The sequence below is a fragment of the Lissotriton vulgaris genome, chromosome 9 (assembly GCF_964263255.1).
Source record: "Lissotriton vulgaris chromosome 9, aLisVul1.2, whole genome shotgun sequence".
Classification (NCBI taxonomy): domain Eukaryota; kingdom Metazoa; phylum Chordata; class Amphibia; order Caudata; family Salamandridae; genus Lissotriton; species Lissotriton vulgaris.
The window spans coordinates 489246195-489267311 of record NC_141697.1 but is presented as its reverse complement, the minus strand read 5'-3'; the positions used below and the strand labels follow the sequence as shown (position 1 = coordinate 489267311).

Here is a 21117-nt window from a genome sequence, read left to right as displayed (position 1 = left end):
ATCTCTGTTGCCTTTGGCCATGCAGTTATTAATGGGTTTCAAATTGCTGCAAATCAGTGGTGATTTTCAATGATATAATAACTCATGTGTTCCACACTCAGGGTGTTTTAGAGTTTTAAGTTCCACATTGACAAGTGTTCGGGCTTCCATACCACCTGTGTACTGTTGCGCCTTAGACAATCCCTCAAACACGCTTCTTTTGTCAGGTGGAATCGCTTTCAGATTATCTAGAAATCAACTTTTAATGCAAATCTTATGTCATTGTCTTTATCCTAATGTATATTTCCTTAACATATATTGGTTATCCCAGTATTATAGTCAACTCTTTATGGTTTATAGCTGTAGTATTAAACAAGCATGTATACTGTTTCATGATTCTTCATTATCCCTCTCTCTAATGATCTATTCAGCATCAACCAGTGAGATAAATGTGCAGAGTGAAATCTACTATGCAAATCAATCAATCAATCATAGCATTTGTAAAGCTCACTATATACATGTCAAGTCAAGTCAAGTCAAGTCATAGGATTTATATAGCGCACTACATACCCAGAGGGTTTCAAGGCGCTTAGGAAGGGGAGGAGGATTACTTGTCAAATATCCACGTTTTAAGTTGCTTTCTGAATGCTAGGTGGTTCTGGGTAAGGCGAAGGTAAGCGGGGAGTGAGTTCCATGTTTTAGCAGCCAGGTATGAAAAGGATCTGCCTCCCATGGTGGTCTTGTTGATGCGAGGTACAGTGGCGAGGGCTTGGCTGGAAGAACGTAGTTGGCGGGAGGGGGTGTAGAAGGACAGTCGTGAGTTGAGGCATTCTGGTCCGATGTCGTAGAGTGATTTGTGTGCGTGGGTAAGCAGTCGGAAAGTGATCCTCTTATTGACGGGTAGCCAGTGGAGGTCTTTAAGGTGACCAGAGATGTGTTCGTTGCGTGGGATGTCTAATATGAGCCTGGCTGAGGCGTTTTTGATTCGTTGGAGTTTCTTCTGGAGTTTTGCGGTAGTACCTGCGTAGAGGGTGTTTCCGTAGTCCAGTCGGCTCGTGACCAGAGCGTGGGTGACTGTTTTCCTTGTTTCGGAGGGGATCCAGCGAAATGTTTTTCTGAGCATGCGAAGAATGTTGAAGCAGGAAGAGGATACGGCGCTGACTTGTCTGTACATTGAGAGTGAAGAATCCAGGATGACGCCTAGGTTCCGTGCGTGGTCTGTTGGGATGGGTGCTTTTCCGAGGGCTTCCGGCCACCAGGAGTCGTCCCATGCAGAGGGGGATGTACCTAAGATGAGGACTTCTGTTTTGTCTGAGTTCAGTTTCAGACGGCTTTGTTTCATCCATTCGGCAACTTCTTTCATTCCTTCGTGTAGGTTAGTTTTGGCGGTGCTGGGGTCATTGGTGAGAGAAAGGATCAGTTGAGTGTCATCCGCGTAAGAGATGATGTTGAGGTTGTGTTGGCGTGCGATGGCCGCGAGGGGGCTCATGTATACGTTGAAGAGGGTGGGACTGAGTGAGGATCCTTGTGGTACGCCGCAGATGACTTCAGAGGCCTCGGACTTGAATGGTGGAAGGCGGACTCTCTGGGTTCTTCCGGTGAGGAACGAGGTGATCCATTCAAGTGCTTTTCCTTGGATTCCGATGTTATTGAGGCGTTGTAAAAGGGTGCATGGCAGACTGTGTCGAATGCTGCAGAGAGGTCAAGGAGGATGAGGGCGACTGTGTCTCCATTGTCCAGTAGAGTTTGAATGTCTGTTGCTGCGATGAGGGCGGTCTCAGTGCTGTGTTTTGCTCGGAAGCCGGACTGTGAGGAGTCGAGGGATTTGTTGGCTTCGAGGAAGGCGGCGAGCTGGTTGTTGACAGCTTTTTCGATGACTTTGGCCGGGAATGGAAGAAGCGAGATGGGGCGGTAATTTTTTAGTTCGGTGGGGTCCGCTGTGGGTTTTTTCAGAAGGGCGGTGAGTTCAGCGTGTTTCCAGTCTTCCGGGAAGGTGGCGGAGTTGAAGGAGCAGTTGATGACGTCTCGGAGGTGCGGTGCTATGACGGAGTCTGCTTTGTTGAATATGTGGTGAGGACATGGGTCTGTGGGGGATCCTGAGTGGATGGAATTCATCAGGCGGATGGTGTCTTCAGTGGAGATTGGGTTCCAGTCGTTAAGGGTGTTCACGGGGGGAAGATGATGAGCAAATGGTAGGGTGGGTTGGTTTCCGGGTTGGTTGTCAAAGCTGTTGTGGATGTCTGCAATCTTGTTGTGGAAAAATGAGGCTAGGGAGTCGCAGAGGGTTTGAGAGGGGGTGATGTCGTTGGAGTTGGCCGAGGGATTGGAAAATTCCTTGACGATGTTGAAAAGTTCCTTGCTGTTGTGGGCGTTGTTGTCAAGTCGATCCTTGAATGCTGTTTTCTTGGCTTTTCGGATTAGTTGGTGGTGAGTGCGGGTGGCGTTTTTGAAGGCGTCCTTGGTGCTAGTGGTTGGGTCTTTTTTCCAGGCCTTTTCAAGGGAGCGGCAGAGTTTCTTGGACTTCTTGAGATCATCGTTGAACCATGAGGCCTTCTTGCTGCCAGGTTTGTTTTGACGTTTTTTCAGTGGTGCTAAGGTGTCAGCGGTGTTGGATAACCATAGGGTGAGGTTGGCGGCGGCTTCGTTAGCGTTAGAAGAGAGGGCTGGGGTGTTTCGAAGGAGCGATGCGGAGATTTGGTCCGTGGTGATTTTGTTCCAGTTTCTTTGCAGGGTAGGTTGGAGGTGGATGCTGGGTTTTGGTTTGTTGTAGGTGAAGTGAACGTAGCTGTGGTCAGTCCAGAGGAGGTCCGTGGTGTGGCTGAAGGAGACATGGTTGCTGGATGTGAAGATGGGGTCGAGTGTGTGACCTGCGATGTGGGTGGGGGAAGTGACTAGTTGTTTAAGTCCGAGGTTGGCGACGTTGTCCACGAGGGTGGCGGTGTTGCGGTCGTTGATCTTTTCAAGGTGAAAGTTGAGGTCTCCCAGAAGGATGTAGTCTTTGGAGGGGAGCGCGTGTGGGGTGATGAAGTCCGTGATGTCTTCACTGAATTTTGCGCGGGGTCCTGGTGGTCTGTAGAGGAGGGTGCCTCTGAGTGTAGTTTTGGGGTCGATGTGGATCTGGAAGTGAAGGTGTTCGGAGTTAGCGAGGTTGGCGTCAGAGCTGGTTGAGATGCGGATTGATTTCTTATGGACAATAGTGATTCCTCCTCCTGTGTGGCTGGTACGGTCCTTGCGTATGATCTTATAGTCTTCAGGGATGGCAACGGTGATGTCTGGTGCGGAGGAAGCATTCATCCATGTTTCCGTAAGGAAGGCGATGTCCGGAGAAATGGTGTCTAGTAGATTCCATAGGTCAATGGCGTGCCTGTGGACTGATCGGGTGTTGAGAAGGATGCATTGTAGGTGGTTGGGGTCGGGAATCTGTGGTGTGGTCGTAGCGGAGATGTTGTCGGTGCCGCTGAATTTGCAGGAGAAGCAGGAGAAAGGTCCATGGGTTTGTCCAGGGGCGGCTTGGACGCAGTTGGGGGCGCGACCGGGGTTAAGGGCTAGGAGGGTGGCGGCATCGTAGGTAATGCGGGAGGGCTGGGAGGGATGGGGGCCAGGGGGTCTAGCGCTGGGCGCGGTCCAGGCGCGGACGGGCGTAGACGGGCTTACCTTTGGCGCACCTTCAGCGCGAATTGGGCGCGGTCGCTGCGCGTGGACGCTGCCCGCGGGAACTACTGTCATATATGGATAGTGGAGGGGGAGGGGCGAGGGCGGCTCAGCTGGGAGGCGGGTCGGGCAGCGTAGGAGGTCAATAACAACAAAATGGAGGCGGAGGGGTCAGCACGGCGAGAGCGCCTGGGGGAGAACGCGACTACAGCAAGGGTTAGGCGCTAGCTATTGTGATATGCTAATAAGCTAAGCGGCAGTCAGAGGCAAATAGCAGTTAAAAGATTAAAAGCAGTTTCCGTGAGAATGCGCTGCACAATGATAACACAAACGGCAATAAGGTAGCGCTGGCGGTTTAACAGTGCAAATACAAATAAGCAAAGCGGCAAACAAAGGTAATAGCTTGCAATCAGTTTCAAAAGCGCTGCACAACGATACCACAGCGATGCCACAGGGGAGCGACCACTCGGCACCGAAGCGAAGAGTGAGTCACAGCGCTTCCAGGTGTGGGAGCGCTGTTTGTAGTTTGTGGGAGGGCGGCTCAGCTGGGAGGCGGGTCGGGCAGCGTAGGAGGTCAATAACAACAAAATGGAGGCGGAGGGGTCAGCACGGCGAGAGCGCCTGGGGGAGAACGCGACTACAGCAAGGGTTAGGCGCTAGCTATTGTGATATGCTAATAAGCTAAGCGGCAGTCAGAGGCAAATAGCAGTTAAAAGATTAAAAGCAGTTTCCGTGAGAATGCGCTGCACAATGATAACACAAACGGCAATAAGGTAGCGCTGGCGGTTTAACAGTGCAAATACAAATAAGCAAAGCGGCAAACAAAGGTAATAGCTTGCAATCAGTTTCAAAAGCGCTGCACAACGATACCACAGCGATGCCACAGGGGAGCGACCACTCGGCACCGAAGCGAAGAGTGAGTCACAGCGCTTCCAGGTGTGGGAGCGCTGTTTGTAGTTTGTGGGAGGGCGGCTCAGCTGGGAGGCGGGTCGGGCAGCGTAGGAGGTCAATAACAACAAAATGGAGGCGGAGGGGTCAGCACGGCGAGAGCGCCTGGGGGAGAACGCGACTACAGCAAGGGTTAGGCGCTAGCTATTGTGATATGCTAATAAGCTAAGCGGCAGTCAGAGGCAAATAGCAGTTAAAAGATTAAAAGCAGTTTCCGTGAGAATGCGCTGCACAATGATAACACAAACGGCAATAAGGTAGCGCTGGCGGTTTAACAGTGCAAATACAAATAAGCAAAGCGGCAAACAAAGGTAATAGCTTGCAATCAGTTTCAAAAGCGCTGCACAACGATACCACAGCGATGCCACAGGGGAGCGACCACTCGGCACCGAAGCGAAGAGTGAGTCACAGCGCTTCCAGGTGTGGGAGCGCTGTTTGTAGTTTGTGGGAGGGCGGCTCAGCTGGGAGGCGGGTCGGGCAGCGTAGGAGGTCAATAACAACAAAATGGAGGCGGAGGGGTCAGCACGGCGAGAGCGCCTGGGGGAGAACGCGACTACAGCAAGGGTTAGGCGCTAGCTATTGTGATATGCTAATAAGCTAAGCGGCAGTCAGAGGCAAATAGCAGTTAAAAGATTAAAAGCAGTTTCCGTGAGAATGCGCTGCACAATGATAACACAAACGGCAATAAGGTAGCGCTGGCGGTTTAACAGTGCAAATACAAATAAGCAAAGCGGCAAACAAAGGTAATAGCTTGCAATCAGTTTCAAAAGCGCTGCACAACGATACCACAGCGATGCCACAGGGGAGCGACCACTCGGCACCGAAGCGAAGAGTGAGTCACAGCGCTTCCAGGTGTGGGAGCGCTGTTTGTAGTTTGTGGGAGGGCGGCTCAGCTGGGAGGCGGGTCGGGCAGCGTAGGAGGTCAATAACAACAAAATGGAGGCGGAGGGGTCAGCACGGCGAGAGCGCCTGGGGGAGAATGCGACTACAGCAAGGGTTAGGCGCTAGCTATTGTGATATGCTAATAAGCTAAGCGGCAGTCAGAGGCAAATAGCAGTTAAAAGATTAAAAGCAGTTTCCGTGAGAATGCGCTGCACAATGATAACACAAACGGCAATAAGGTAGCGCTGGCGGTTTAACAGTGCAAATACAAATAAGCAAAGCGGCAAACAAAGGTAATAGCTTGCAATCAGTTTCAAAAGCGCTGCACAACGATACCACAGCGATGCCACAGGGGAGCGACCACTCGGCACCGAAGCGAAGAGTGAGTCACAGCGCTTCCAGGTGTGGGAGCGCTGTTTGTAGTTTGTGGGAGGGCGGCTCAGCTGGGAGGCGGGTCGGGCAGCGTAGGAGGTCAATAACAACAAAATGGAGGCGGAGGGGTCAGCACGGCGAGAGCGCCTGGGGGAGAACGCGACTACAGCAAGGGTTAGGCGCTAGCTATTGTGATATGCTAATAAGCTAAGCGGCAGTCAGAGGCAAATAGCAGTTAAAAGATTAAAAGCAGTTTCCGTGAGAATGCGCTGCACAATGATAACACAAACGGCAATAAGGTAGCGCTGGCGGTTTAACAGTGCAAATACAAATAAGCAAAGCGGCAAACAAAGGTAATAGTTTTCAATCAGTTTCAAAAGCGCTGCACAACGATACCACAGCGATGCCACAGGGGAGCGACTACTCGGCACCGAAGCGAAGAGTGAGTCACAGCGCTTCCAGGTGTGGGAGCGCTGTTTGTAGTTTGTGGGAGGGCGGCTCAGCTGGGAGGCGGGTCGGGCAGCGTAGGAGGTCAATAACAACAAAATGGAGGCGGAGGGGTCAGCACGGCGAGAGCGCCTGGGGGAGAACGCGACTACAGCAAGGGTTAGGCGCTAGCTATTGTAATATGCTAATAAGCTAAGCGGCAGTCAGAGGCAAATAGCAGTTAAAAGATTAAAAGCAGTTTCCGTGAGAATGCGCTGCACAATGATAACACAAACGGCAATAAGGTAGCGCTGGCGGTTTAACAGTGCAAATACAAATAAGCAAAGCGGCAAACAAAGGTAATAGCTTGCAATCAGTTTCAAAAGCGCTGCACAACGATACCACAGCGATGCCACAGGGGAGCGACCACTCGGCACCGAAGCGAAGAGTGAGTCACAGCGCTTCCAGGTGTGGGAGCGCTGTTTGTAGTTTGCGGGAGGGCGGCTCAGCTGGGAGGCGGGTCGGGCAGCGTAGGAGGTCAATAACAACAAAATGGAGGCGGAGGGGTCAGCACGGCGAGAGCGCCTGGGGGAGAACGCGACTACAGCAAGGGTTAGGCGCTAGCTATTGTGATATGCTAATAAGCTAAGCGGCAGTCAGAGGCAAATAGCAGTTAAAAGATTAAAAGCAGTTTCCGTGAGAATGCGCTGCACAATGATAACACAAACGGCAATAAGGTAGCGCTGGCGGTTTAACAGTGCAAATACAAATAAGCAAAGCGGCAAACAAAGGTAATAGCTTGCAATCAGTTTCAAAAGCGCTGCACAACGATACCACAGCGATGCCACAGGGGAGCGACCACTCGGCACCGAAGCGAAGAGTGAGTCACAGCGCTTCCAGGTGTGGGAGCGCTGTTTGTAGTTTGTGGGAGGGCGGCTCAGCTGGGAGGCGGGTCGGGCAGCGTAGGAGGTCAATAACAACAAAATGGAGGCGGAGGGGTCAGCACGGCGAGAGCGCCTGGGGGAGAACGCGACTACAGCAAGGGTTAGGCGCTAGCTATTGTGATATGCTAATAAGCTATGCGGCAGTCAGAGGCAAATAGCAGTTAAAAGATTAAAAGCAGTTTCCGTGAGAATGCGCTGCACAATGATAACACAAACGGCAATAAGGTAGCGGTGGCGGTTTAACAGTGCAAATACAAATAAGCAAAGCGGCAAACAAAGGTAATAGCTTGCAATCAGTTTCAAAAGCGCTGCACAACGATACCACAGCGATGCCACAGGGGAGTGACCGCTAGTGGGGGGGAAGCTGCTACTGTTCAAAGAGCCAGGTCTTGAGGAGTCTCCTGAAGGTTAGAAGGTCTTCGGTTTGTCGTAGGCAAACGGGGAGGGTTTTCCATGTCCTGGCGGCGAGGTGGGAGAATGATCTGCCGCGGGTGGTCACTCTTCGGATGCGGGGTAGTCCGAGGCTGAGTCGTCTGTTGAGGTACGCTGGTCCGGTGTCTTGGAGTGCCTTGTGTGCCTGGGTGAGGAGCTTGAAGGTTATGCAAATATTCTAGTTTTGGTGGCATTTACGGAGGAGTACGAGCCACACATTCTCATTAGCAGTGACATTAGTGATTCTTAGACAAGCTGAGTCTAGTTTAAAAAGCAAGGAAAGCTGATAATAGTAAAGTGTGGCATAATGAATATATAGAAGCATCTTATTCAATTGTATTTCGGTAAAGACATAGCATTGGAGATGTTAGGAAACAGCAGCAATGTTGACAATGCGTTGGGGGATCTCGAAAGAAACAATCAGTGCCATGAAACCACCCAGAACATTCGGCCCTGAAAGCTGAGCTAGCATTGCTCAGGTGTAATTGAATGGTGGGTCTCAATGCTGAAGATACTGACATGCAGAGGTTTACTGAGAGCAAGGTCTGTACCAGCACAATCACTTGATTCTTTTGCATAAGACGAGGGACCCAGGAACTCTCTTAGTCACCAGCTCCTGTCTCACTGGCTTAGCTAGGGGGGTGCGGTGGGGGCGGTCCGCCCCAGGCGGCACTATTTCGGGGGCGGCAGCTGCGTGGTACTGGTGGCCAGCCCAGGATTTACTTAGGCACATAGACGAGCAGCATAGCACATGTCATGTGTATGTAAGTGCACTGTGCAAGCTAGAATAGGACTGCACTTGTTCATTCAGTTTCTCTTAAGCGTTCCGATGCCCGACGTTGACTGCAGTGCTCCCAAAAAGTCAAATATATATACTCCTATGTTCGCCCCGCCCGTCTCTCTGCTCTTGTCTCCGTCCTCGTGTGCTCTGGTATGCGAGGCTCACTCCCAGCGCCGCAATAAGCAAAAATTCAGTTCATTACATTTTGTGGACTAGCAAGAAGGACCCCAAACATGTCTCACGTGGAAACCGGAAGCACTCCCACTAGTCCCACAGCCACAGAGGAAAACAGACTGCTGGGTAAATAGAACAAGGAAAGAAAGAAGGAATGTTGGAAGAAAAGGGTGAAAAAAAGGAAGTAGGGATGATGGAGTAGTAGGATGAATGGATATGTGGATGAATGAGTGGGTGAAAGAAGAAGTGAATGATGATGGATTGACACATGAAAGTATGGTAAAGGGATGGGTGGATGGGTGAGTGCGTGAATGGATAGGTGGATGGACAAGTCAAAGGATGGCACAACAAATGCATGAATAGTTGAGTGAATGAATAGGTGGAGGGACAGCTGAAAGGAGGATAGAGTAAAGGGCTGGATGAGTGGGCGAAAGATCTGTGAATGGAAGTCGTAGTGGATGGGTGATGAATGGATGGCAGGGTGAATAGATGGGTGGCAAAGTGAATGAATGTATGGATGGATGGCAGATTGGATGGATGGCAAAATAAATGAATGGATGCGTGGCAGCGTGAATGGATTAAAGGCAAAGTGACTGAATGCATGATTGGATAGCAGAGTGGATGGATTGATGAATGAATGGCAGGATGGTTGGCAGAGTGGATACATGGATGGATGGATGAGCAGATGGATGACAGAATGGATAGATGGTGGAGGGGATTTATGTATGGCAGAGTGGATGAATGGGTGGTTGAATAGCAGAGTGGGTGGATTGATGGATGAATGAATGGCAGAGTGGATGGGTGTTTGAATGAATAGATAGAAGAGTTGATGAATGGATGGGTGGCAGAGTGGATGGATGATGAATGGATGGCAGAGTGGATGGCAGAGAGGGTGAATGACAGAGTGGATTGATGTATGGATGGAAGAGAGGATAGGAGGATGGATGGATGGCAGAGTCAGCTGATGGATGGCTGAGTGGATGAATGGAAGAGTTAATGAATTGATGAAAGGATGTCAGTTGATCGATGAATGGCAGAGGTGATGGTAAGATAAAAGAGTGGAGGATGGATGCAAAGAGAATGGATGGCAGAGTGAATAGATCAATGGGTGGCAGAGTGGATGGTTGGTGTTTAGACTGTATGGATGGGCAGATGGATGGCATAATAGATGGATGGCAAATTGGATGGGTGGATGGATGGATGGATGGATAAATGGATAAAATGGGGAAATATTGAATGATGGATGAAAGAATGAACGGATGACAGAATCTAAAGGTGAAATAGTGGATGCCAGTAGGTGGATGGAAGGCTGAAAGAATGAATAGATAGATGCATGGATGGAAGAGATAATGAAGCTGTTCTATTGCTATAACTTTGCTTATGTTTCTAAATACTGTCGTTGTTTGGTATAGTGTGGGTGTAGAGTGTGACCTATGTGGGAGTTGTTTTGGTGGAGTGCTTGATGTCTAGCGGGTGGTTTTACTGCTGTGGTCTTGTAGCAGCAGTTCAGTATGGAGAGGTGTAAGAGGAGGAAGGGAAGGAAGGGATTCATTTACTTATGCATTTAGCTACCATTTTAGTGCTGGTGGGCCTTCATCAACTGAGACTTGACCTTTGAGGTTTGCTCTAGGCTTACGCCGCAGTTTCACACTCTTTCTTATGCAGTGGAGTAGAGCGTGGCATTGTAACTTGAAGCCTGCCAATCCACCCCTGCTGCTCGCCGAAAATTTTCCCCAGATCCACCCTCCCCGCTGCTACCTGCCATGGGCGGCAATCTGGGGGATAGCCCCGGGCGCCAGAAGCTCTAGCTACGCCTCTGTCCTGTCTATGCTGTGCACCATCAGTAAGGTACATTATAAAGTTATTTTGTTGAAAGGAGCCCTGTTTTGCATAAAAAGCAATGCATTCTTCTCAATGCATTCACTGACTTTTGTAAGTCTTCTTCTGCTCTTCATAATCTGCCTGGTTCTGACTACTTTAGATCAAGAGCTATTAAACAGAAGCTCACCCCACTGTAGTGTCCGTTTACAGACTTTCCAACTGCTTTCGACCACGTTGGCAGATGTGTGCTATTGTCTAGACTCCTAAGATTGGGCGTTCTCTGGGCTTTGTTCACTGGCTTGCAGCTTTTATATATGTGACTGCTCCGAATGGTCTGGTTTCTTCAGTGATGTGATTTAAGCTCAGCATTAAGTAAAGGTGTATTTTACTCAGTTACTTGTCCACAAACATACATCTAATTGTATTTAAGTTCTACTGAGGCACGTACCTTTCCTCATAAACTGGGCAAATATTAAATCCCTGCATTAATGTGAGATTACACTGTCTTTTTTGACCAGACACAAACAGCACTGCAGTACATCAAGCCAACAAGGAGACCATACAATGCTCTAAAACCAGAGCAAATATGTTTTGGTAAGCCATGCAATAAATATGGTGGCTTGATGGAGATGTATTAGAGCAAGTGGCTGATGATTGCTATTTTGAGGTGGAGCTCGATTGTCAATTGTGGTGTAGATATTTGGAGACATGACAGTGCCCCTTGATTCGGATGACCTACAGACAATGATTATCACAACTTGTTTTTGGAACTCCTATAGGGTGCTTAGCTGCTGAGTGGGAATTGGACAGTGAAATGTGACCACTACGGGAAGACTCTGGGCTTACATAAGTCCAACCTTGTCTTGACTAGTGTTGCCTGGGTGCACGTTAGTCACAAAGGCAGCACAGGCAACATGATTATTCCTGTTTCATGTACCCCAAGCTAAGCGGGGAAGCTTATTAAAAATAGGGCTCCGGTTTTCAGTTTTTACTGATTTTTACAGATAAATACAGGCAGTAAACTATTTATTTTCCTGTCTGTATTTTTTTTTATTACAGAAAAGTACGGAAAATGGGGCTTCTTTGGATGAATTGTTCTACTGTCAGTCATGAGTGCCAGGTCAGTAGGTGTACAGATTGAGCGGTAGGGGATATGAAAAATTACAATAGATTTCCTAATTAAGCTTAGTTGCGTGCATATGTACAGTTAATTATGCTATTCTTCAATAGAAGTGTTGTCAGATAACGCTATTGCACTGTATACTGCTGAAACCTTTTGGACATTCAAATGCAAGTATACACTTATCAGTCAAGTATATGTAGGAAAATACCCATTGCAGCTTCATTTAAACAGAAAACAAAAAATAAAAATGGATAAATATAGAAAACGTTATCAAAAAATAAATATGGATAAATACAGATGGAAATGTCGAAAAATACATACCATAAAACCGGGAGCCCTAATTATGAATGATTTGCTCCAAAATAGATGATGACTCACTCTTGAAAAACCTATGACATAGGCAGACCCTTTAATACGTACCAGGCACTAATGGAAATGGATACAATTAGTATCACATTTAAATAGATGTTTATGTTCTAAATATTGAGATGGAATTTCGAAAATTATTCTCTCCTATTTGGAGCCAATTCCTCTTGTAGGGTGTATATGGAGAAGGACCTTCAAGGCCAGATTCAGTACTACTGGGGCGAAAATTATATATTAGGTGCACTGTCCCAGTTTGCCCCATGATGCATCCTTAACTGGGTGCACCTGGAGGAAATAGTGTAGACTGCCCATTACAAAAATGCTTTTTTTCCCAAGTACAGCCGTAAATTCAAGCCTGCACTGGAAACAGACCATTAGTGAAATAGTGAAAGGCAGGCAGACTGTTTAAAGTCACTGGTCATCCTTTCACTGCAGGTGGCTGACCCAGCTTTCCTCTGAAGGGGGAGAAGGGATGCCCCCTGCAGGCAGGTGCAGTGTGTGCGGCAGCACCCACCTGCATGTGAAGCTGGGGAGGGGTTGGGACACTTGCGTGAGCCCCCTGACAGCAGTCCCTTTTGTGATACCAAACTGTACGTAGGGCACAATAAGTGTGATACAATACAAAAGATTGTCTAGTTGCATAATTAGCATAAAACATAAACAATTTTACTCGCATTCATCATTAGGAATTCTAGAAGTCCCTGTTGCAATTCCATGCAGTTTATTTGCATTAGATTTGGATTTATCAGTTTGGGCAACGCAGTTGCTCTTTCATTTCAAAATTATTGTGAACATTTGCAAAAAAAGTGAAAGGTGTTCAGCATGGGGGGATGAAGGAAAGGCTGGTGATCGTGATTAAGGAGTTGGGGTTGTGGACAAGGACTGGGTAGTGTGACATATATACATCAATATCACGTATTAGTACTGGTCTGGCCTTGGTGTAAGGTCAATTGTTCCAGAAGTAATACATACCAGTGTATGGACACTATCACATTAGTTTAGAGTTGTCCTAGTTTGTGAGCTGGATGGAAGTCCACGTTTCTAGAGTTCCTAATGGTGAATGCTAGTAAAATTGTTTATGTTTTATGCTAATTGGCTACTAGACCATCTTTTGTATTGTATCGCATCTGTAACCCAGGTCTTATAGCGGATGTATGACGATACATCGCTAACCGCCACAACGTCAGCAATGACCACGCCGTTTTTACATCGCAAAAGGCATCACATTGCACGCATTCAGTGCGCATGCTGTCACCACGCTATTGTAGTGTATCTGCCGCTTGCTTTAGGCAAATACATCGCAGTTCATCACATCGTATGCTATTAAATAGTTTTTCCGAAACTGCGATTTGTATTGACCTACCTGGATGTGACGTGCTCTTTGTCCATGCCATCTGTCATCGCAGCACGTGTTGGATCTGTCACCTTCCGTGGCTATGTTATGAGGTCATGTTGCAGCATAGCATAAAATATCCAAGCTTCTGAGTGTTCGTGACCCCCCAAAAAATGTATTTTCAATCTGCCAAGTCATCTTGCATCAGCCTCCATTAATAACGCGTTTTTATTTGAGCAAGTAATAATTATCTTTAGTTTAAAAGTAACTTTTTTTCTCAAAGTGTAACCATATGTGCGTAAAATAAATCATATCCAATACAACTGATCATTGCAGGCATCTGTCATCTCCCGTGTTGCTGTCCCTCCCCCCACCTTACATCGGTCATAATGCGCATCTGGCATCTGCACGCATTAGCCAGCCTTTGCTAAGATGTCATCCCTCTGGCCGGTGGGTATGGTATGACGTCACCGCATAATGTCTTATTCCATCTCCCATGTCACCGCAGCACACGCATCTTGCATCATAATAATTGTAATACAATGCAAGTGTTCAATGCGCATCTGTCATCTGCATGCATCAATATTTTTCCTTCAATACAAGTGCTCGCCATTTGAATCTGCATCTGTCTTCATCGCGACCGCATCTTGCATCAGTGATAATGCGATGGCAGCGCGTGAAAACACAGTTGTTGAAATGGGGTTTTCCCCTCACCGAAGTGCATCCGCACTATTTACTAGGATGTGTTCATTAAAATCAGCCTCATTAGGTGGGTCCCATAAGTGCGGTTACCAGGGTGCGTTTATTAAATACACCTTTGTAGCGCGACCAATGCAGTGCTTTTTCATGCCAGGTGAGCGTTGGAGGGGAAGGGAAATCCTTTAAAGAAAGTAAGAAAGTCATTTTCTCTCTGGATTTCCCTCTCTTTTTGAATCTCAGGAGCAGAAACATTGCCGTGGTGTCACCAGGGCTTTAAGTGGAAGGGGTTTCAATATTCTATACAAGTCATAGTGGCTGCTTATTTATCTTATGCCACTAACCACCATTGACAAAGCCAATAGTCCTGACTTGTATTTATGATGTGACTTGTATCATATATTTGGATGCAATGGCGGAAACAGCAAAATGCAAGTCGGGCTGCACACTATGCTAAGCATCCATCCATTCATCTGCCATTCATCCACACTTACATCCATCCATCCATCCGCCATCCATCCACTCATCCATCCATCCATCCAGACACCCACCCACCCATCCATCCATCCATCCATCCATCCATCCATCCATCCATCCATCTACCCTTACATCAATCCATCCACCATCCTGCACCCATCCATCTATACATCCACCCACCCATACACCCATCCATGCATCCATCCACCCATACACCCATCCATGCATCCATCCAGACACCCATCCATTCATCCATCCGCCATCATGCACCCATCCACACTTTTATCCATCCATCCATCCATCCATCCACCCACCCATACATCCATCCATGCATCCATCCACCCACCCATCCAGTCACCCACACATCATGCACCCATCCACACTTTTATCCATCCATCTATCCATCCACCCATCCATACATCCATCCATGCACCCATCCACCCACACATCATGCATCCATCCATCCACCCATCACACACACATCATACGGTCTCAGCATCTCATATTTACGTAGCCAGTTTGCACAAGGTCTGTAAAACTGGTTGTCGCAGGCAAAGAGTTGGAAGAAAAGGTGATAGCAGTGAGTCTTCATACGTGACTTTACAGAAGAGGTAGAAAGTGCAGCAAACTTGTTTGCAGTTGCTATTGATTTTGAGCTGTCAGTACACTAGACAGATTAGGGGGCTTGTCTGCATTTTGCATAGCATCTGCACTTTTTGTTTGCGATGCTCTGCTGACAAGGAAAAGTTGTCTCTCCCAACCAGCAGGGCCTTTCTTTTAGATTGTAGCCAGTTTCGGTCGCGCTAGTGTTTGCGGGTGACGTCAAAAGCAGCTGAATAAAAAATGGTGGCACTTGGGAAGTTAGGCAGCTTATTTTGGAGTGATACACATTTGCACGAGGCCTGTAAAGCTGCCATTAACATCGCATGCGTTGTAATGACATGCAATGGTAATGGCATCGCGCCGTTGTAGCCTGCGTAGTAAAAGCATGCAATGTCAACGATCCTGCGATGTAAAAGTCGCGGTGCGATGGCACCGCGATGCATTGCCATCGATGTAATGGGTGTTTCCCCTTCTAGGCTATTGGGTATCCCCATTGATATATAATAAGGCACAATAAGTGGGCGGAGACACCTGTGGCACCCAAGGCTTACTTTATTGAATATGGCCTCTGGTCTGCTTATTGACTTTTGTAGAGCATCCTTTATTTTGGTCAACTTCATGATTTGATGAGGGTAAAGATTGTTTTACATTACTAGATAGAGACTCTAAATGCGTCTTTCGCCCGGGGAAGGCCCATAAGGCATTCATGAAACTGTGCAATAGATTTCATTTGGTGGACACGTGGCGTTTGATGCACCCTGATGGCAGAGACTACTCATTCTACTCCCCACCGCATGACTCGTTCTCAAGAATCGACTATATACTCATATCTAATAACGCGGTGGCAAGAGTTGAGGACGCGGACATTGCTCCCAGATTAGTCTCTGATCATTCCTGCGTTTCCCTTACATTATCTAATATTAAACCGACCACCCGACAATCTATGTGGCGATTCAATGACACCATTATCAATGACACAAAACACAAAGAAACCCTTGACACTGCCATTAAAGACTTCTTATTGTTAAACAAGAGGGGGGACACTTCAGACACCACCCGATGGGATGCATTGAAATCCACCATAAGGGGAGTCATTATAAAAATATCGTCTGCAATTAATAAGAACCGCACTGCAGCCTTGCTGAAATTAGAGGAGGACATTTCAAAACTCCAGCACACATACTTGAGGAGTAGAAACCCTGAGGTCCTAACCGAACTGTCCAATCAGAAATACACCTATAACAAACTTATTAGTGAAAAGGCGGGAATTTGGCTAGACAGGAGGAAGCGTTTCAAAATTTGTGACTCGAACAAAGCCGGGAAGGGACTAGCGGCTTATCTTAAATTTAAAATACAAAAGAATACCATTGCATCCTTACTCGACGACAATGGGACTCCTAACTCTGATCCCACTAAGATTGCGAATATCTTCAAGGACTTTTACGAGAAACTTTATGCTAGGAACATGCACATAGACAGCGAGAAAATGGAGAAATACCTCTCCAATTGCACGCTCCCAACACCCACGGCCGCAGAAAGAGACTCCTTGAATGAACCAATCTCTGAGTCGGAGGTTATTAGCACGATCAAATCCCTCAAAAAGGGGAAAGCCCCTGGGCCTGACGGCTATACAGCACAATTTTATAAGACCTTTGGCCATATTCTTTCCACCCCTCTCCTAGAGGTCTTTCACGAAATTACCGATACAGGTAAAGTTAAGGGGACTATGGCAGAGGCTGTAATTGCGGTAATACCCAAGGAAGGCAAAGACCACAAACTCCCCAAAAATTACAGGCCTATCTCACTGATAAATTTAGATTGTAAGCTCCTAGCATCAATTTTAGCGAATCGCATTCAAAAAGTCCTGCCGTCTCTAATACATCCCTCGCAGGCCGGTTTTCTGAAGAACAGGCTCTCGAGCGATAATACGAGAATCCTGGCTCATGTCATTGAAAAAGCGAGACTCTTATCTACACCCACCATCGCCATTACACTAGACGCTGAAAAAGCGTTCGACAAAGTAGACTGGGCTTACTTAAATGCTGTACTACATAAATTCGACCTGGGTCCCATATTCACTAAATTAGTCATGTCCCTCTATGCCTGTCCCTCCGCTAGAGTACGAGCTGGCGGCGCTTTTTCCTCCCCATTTGGTCTGGAACAGGGTACTAGACAGGGATGTCCATTATCCCCGTCCTTATTCCTCCTGGCTATTGAGCCTTTTCTGTACTACATAAGGGAAAACCCTGACATCGCTGGAATCCGGTTCACTGACTGTACAATTAAACTCACGGCTTATGCAGACGACGTGTTGGTCATGAGTGAACAAGCTGATAAGGCTATCCCGGCGCTAATGTCCACAATAGAAGACTTCTCAGCTGTTTCTGGATATTCCTTGAACAAGGATAAAACTGAGGTGAAGACATTAAATAACCTATGTGATAAAACCATCCTGGGCGACTCCGGGCTTACCTGGCAGTCGAAGAGTTTTAAATATTTGGGAATGGAATTCGAAAAGGACTTGATATCCACCTTAAAAATTAATGAGGAGATACTCTACAAGAAAACAAAAAAGCTGCTGGACGGGTGGTCTCCTAAATTCCTCTCGTGGTGGGGAAGGGCTGAAACACTAAAAATGATGATCAGTCCCTTGGTAAATTATATGTCATGTATGCTCCCCATGACCTTCACGGAGGACTTTCTACATAGAGTTGAGAAACTGATCTCGGATTTCCTGTGGAAAGGGAAGAAACCGAGAATTGCCATGAAAAAATTGCAACTTCCAAAGATTAAGGGGGGATTAGGATTGCCAAATTTCAGAAACTACCAGACCACCTTTCTCTGTAAGCAGGGAGCCTCCTGGTTTACCGAAGACCCTGTCTACACGCCCTTATGGATCAGTATTGAGAAATCCATTATAGGCAAAGCCCCGCTCTCCGCAGTCCTAACAATGGACCTCTCACACCTCACGAACTCTAAATACATCATGCTCAATACCAAGAGAGCACTTCTGCGGTTAGATCGCATCCATGCCACTGGTCAACGGATCCACAATTCCTCCTCTGCGTCCTTATGGCGTAACCCGTCCATTAAAATTAGCGGATCACCCATCATATGGGACCACTGGTCCGATAAAGGTATTAATGTGGTCTCTGATCTATATGAAAATAATATGCCACTGCCATTCTCGACTCTACAGGCCAGACACTCCCTACTACCGATCGACTTCTATGCCTTCTTAAAGCTAAAATCAGCCTTATCCACTAAAACATTCAAGCTAGTGAAGCCTTGGCTAAAAGCTATGCTACCCCACTTTCATTCCTCTGGACATTTTGTCTCTAAAATATATAAACTACTGGCGCCAACGGCAAACAAGTCGATGAGGCGCAATGAGATAAAATGGGAATCAGAAACAAACAACACTGGCATAAGTATAGACTGGGTCAGGATACATGCATCAGCACTCACACACAAGGTATCACCGATACTATCACAGACCAAATATATGATTATTAACAGGGCATTTTGGACCCCACAGAGGCTATTTAAGGTTGGCCTGCGGGATACACCAGATTGCTGGAACTGCTCTTCTGGTATTGGTGACCTTCCGCACATGCTGTTTGATTGCCCCATGCTTCACACCTTCTGGGCAAAAATCTTTGACTACATTGGGCACACGCTCCACATACATCCAACAAGGGAATTCATCTACATTCTCCTAGGAGCATTAGATCCAGCACTAAAGGGTGACCATGACCGCCAGCTCCTGGACCTTCTACTAACTAGCATGTAAGGTGATCCTGTGCAATTGGAAATCAACGGGTGAGGTCTCCTTCAATGCATGGAGGGAATGGCTGTCCTGCATCAGGGGCACTGACAACCCCGCGTTACACTCATCACCGTGGCAGGTCACCAACAAAAACTTATGGTCTTCATTGGACCGAGCCTCCTTCACCTTTGACCCACCCTGAAGTTCCAAATGATGAGGTCTGTATTCAGGGAATTATGGGTTGCATGCGGTGTGAACTGTAATGGCTATATCTTGTGCTCACGGGCTTGACAATCTTAGAATCACGAAGCAGGAATGATGAAATATAAATGGTACTATATGACCTGTTTTAGACGGAGGGCTTTACGGAACTATATACAAATGTGAGAATGCAAGGTTGGTACTTTATTTTCCTTCACTGTATACGTATTGTTTTGTGTAATAACCCATGTCTGACTGCGGTATTTTTGCAACACGACTGTAATTCTTCTGATGCCTTCTTGCCGCCATCATCTCTGTTATCATTTCTGTTATTGTTTTATAAAATAAAATATGATTTGAACATAAAAAAAGAGAGGTAGAATCCACGGTGTGTGTAACTGTTGACATCCAGTTTGAATTGTTATAAATAGCATTTGATTACAGTGAGGACAGATTGGTCGTGTATGACTTCCATAGATAGTCATTATTAGGAACTTTATAGCGGTGAGGCTGTGGGAGTGACTCACCAGACTGGTAAATAACTTTCATGATGTTCAGCAGCACTGATGCAAAGCATATGATGTATTGCTCTCATTGCTCTCAGTAGTTCCTCTCCGTTGTCCTCCAGTTTGTACCAGCACCCTAGCCAGCTTTCACTGCACAATTGTGTGGCATAATTTCATCTCACCAGTGGTAAAAGTGAAGCATCCATCCCAATGTTGCCAGTGTTGACCACAGTACCTTTGGGTCCCCAGAAACGAATGCCTGGGTAAAATCAGGGAAGGGCACACACAAATGTCAATGTCTGATCACAGCCACTTTCACAGTTAGAACTTTCAAAGTCATACAACGATCACCCTTCTTAAGGGGTTGTATAGTCCAGTTCTGTACCTTGGTAACAACTGTTAACAAATATTTTCAGTAAATAAACAAGACCAGTTGGCAGATCGTACAATCAATATCTTTTTTTCCCTTCTTGAACATCAACACAGTAGTCCCATAAACCCAGAATGGTGGCAGGCTGTTAACCACTCTTGGCTTTAAAGGGGTTAAATTCAAAGGCCACGCCCAAAAATGCACCAAATTGATTCGTCGGCATACAGTGAGATTACATGCGATGCACACTAAGAAATTCGTATTTATTAAATATCATACTTTGTCGTAGAAGTCAGTAAATCCCATCAATATGCCATATGCTTGAAGTTACATTCCCACCAAACAGCCCAATGCATTGACGCCAAGATGGGTATACCAAAGGTAAAACCACTATACTCCGTATCTCCAATAGGACATGTACATAACTTGCATCCATCAGACTTCATGGCTCCACCCCATATTGATGTGTCACCACGATTGTGTGGCCATCATCTAAGGTTCTCCTAAGTTGGGGTAGTACAACAAGCTCTCACGGGCGAATCAGATCTCAAATTAGACTGATTATGAGTACTAGAGGCTACCTGGCAAACCAAGGGACTGCGTATTTGAGTTGTGATGTGTGATGAAATTTCTGAAGATCAGGAACCATGCCAAACAGCCCCTAGTTCCTTGGACAATCGAAGTGTACCTTATGAAATCTGTGCTGCCTCAGTGCCCCAAAAAACTCTCAATAAACCACCCAGTTGTCCAGAATCCCAGTAATGACACTGGATGATAGAACCATTTTTAATCAACGCCTTCATTTTTGCTTACATGGCAGTGATATTCACCTCATATAATTCTCTAATATTATTGGAATACCCAAGTATTGAAGGGTGGGTCGGCAGTATTATAGGTGTGCATTGGATGCAGAATAGCATTAGGCTGAGCTTGAAGCCAGAGTGCAGTCCCACCACCATTACCATTGCACTACTCATGAACAGTTCAGGGTCTCTGTTGTCATATGCACATATGGATGCTATATGTTGTATTTCTTGGCTGTGCTTCAGTCTGTGCATGTCTAATGAGCAGCATCTGTCTAGAGGCTCCATGACCAGAGTAACGATTGGGGGTGAGCAGCCAGGAATACAAAATAGTCTTAGCCAACACATCAGTATAGAGTAACATAACCCAACATATGTCAGGCTCCCCTAGCCCACAATGTTTTAATCCTTTCAACATGAAATGACACACCACTCTATTGTCGGCCTTATGGACATCGAG

The 21117-nt window shown here is 46.7% G+C and overlaps 1 protein-coding gene across 1 annotated transcript in view; it reads left to right on the top strand.

Moving 5' to 3' along the window:
* Nucleotides 1-21117, top strand: part of PRKCH (protein kinase C eta) — a 773184-nt gene that overhangs the window by 226715 nt on the left and 525352 nt on the right. The window lies entirely within an intron of this gene.